This window comes from Pinus tabuliformis, chromosome 7 (genome assembly GCF_031772625.1).
Source record: "Pinus tabuliformis cultivar Carrire ecotype Pingquan chromosome 7, CPIR1, whole genome shotgun sequence".
Taxonomy (NCBI): domain Eukaryota; kingdom Viridiplantae; phylum Streptophyta; class Pinopsida; order Pinales; family Pinaceae; genus Pinus; species Pinus tabuliformis.
In genome coordinates, this window is record NC_142293.1 from 187,504,356 (window position 1) to 187,505,864 (window position 1,509).

Below are 1,509 nucleotides of genomic sequence, written 5' to 3' on the forward strand. Positions count from 1 at the left end.
ATATATATATATATATTCTTAAATTAACAAAAAGGGAGTTCGATTACATGTGTCAACTCAATGTTGAACATGGAAGGAATTACACCTCCATCTTGAGTAACAAACCAATAAAATGTTTTAACCATAAATTTTTATTTATTTTCAATTGTGCTATATGATATCCACATAATTAGCATTAAAGTATTTTACTCAACATGCCTATAGATATTTCATTTATCACCAACATTGTCTACATTAAAATGCTTTATTGTTGCTAATATATTTTTTAAATATGTCTAAGGAACTTAGCTAGATTGGTATGGTACACGTTTCATGTTCCCAGTTGCTTGGATTTAAGTCTCTCATAAAGTGGCCCTTGTGGCATTTATGAAATATTTGTTCTACCTAGTGAAAGCATATATCATTGGAATAGAATATCTCTCTCCTACTCTCTCCATATATATATATATATATATATATATATATATATATGATTTATAATCCACATTGATTTTTTTTCTTAATAATATTTTTAAATGCCACATATAAAGTCCATATTAAGAATTGAATAAATTGCACATCAGTCCCTGATTGGGGCAGAAAATAAGGAGAGTCAGGATTAAATAAGCATGCTAACTCCTCCACTTGGATTTATGAATATGACAAGTTAACATTCCAACTACATCCTATTTTGCAGAGCTTCATTGTTGTGGTTCTTATGTTGTGATTCAGTTCATTGCCACAAGTTAGTATGGCTTCTATGCGAGGCAGTTGAAGCACCATATCCTAGTGCTCAGCCCAAAGGTTAGTCGTTTAAAGGATAATTTATTTTATGGCCTCGTTCCTCTTAAGGAAGACCTTGCCAAAGTGTGCTCTGATATGCCACTAGAGTTCAATTGTGCAACGATATTAGCTTTTCTTACATCTAGTGTGGCCCATATTGGGAATCCAATCAGTGAAAAAGGCCAAGATCTATGTGTCAGTAAATTCGCATATGTTTGACACAACCTCTTCAATTGCCTGATAAATTTCTTCTTGAATGTTCATTGGAGTATGCAAGTGTAAGAGTTGGGCCTCATAATGCACATGGTGATGAGCTTGAGCACTACCATCTCCATGACTCGATGAGTCTCGTCAACTTTAAGTGCATTGTCGAGGCATGATGGAGAGAATAAGAGAGGGAATGCATATGTAGGGAGAGGCACATGCAAAGGGTTCAATAGGGAGAAGTTGCCAGAGTGTAAAGTAGTGAGGGAAAGTTGGGACTTGTGGAAGTCAAAAGTAAAGAAAAAACCAACACTGACTCGATCACACCCGTCAATCGAAGTTGATGAGAATCAAAATAGACCAAGACTATCTTGACCACACTCATCAACCAAATCTCCAACCAAAATAAACCATCAAGAATACAGAGGAAAAATTAGATAAAAGCATGCATCCCTAAAAATAAGTGGGAGCCAACCATTAATATGAGAGCTGGAAATGAAACAACCAGAGTCCAAACTAAAATATACCAAAGAACAATTGCCT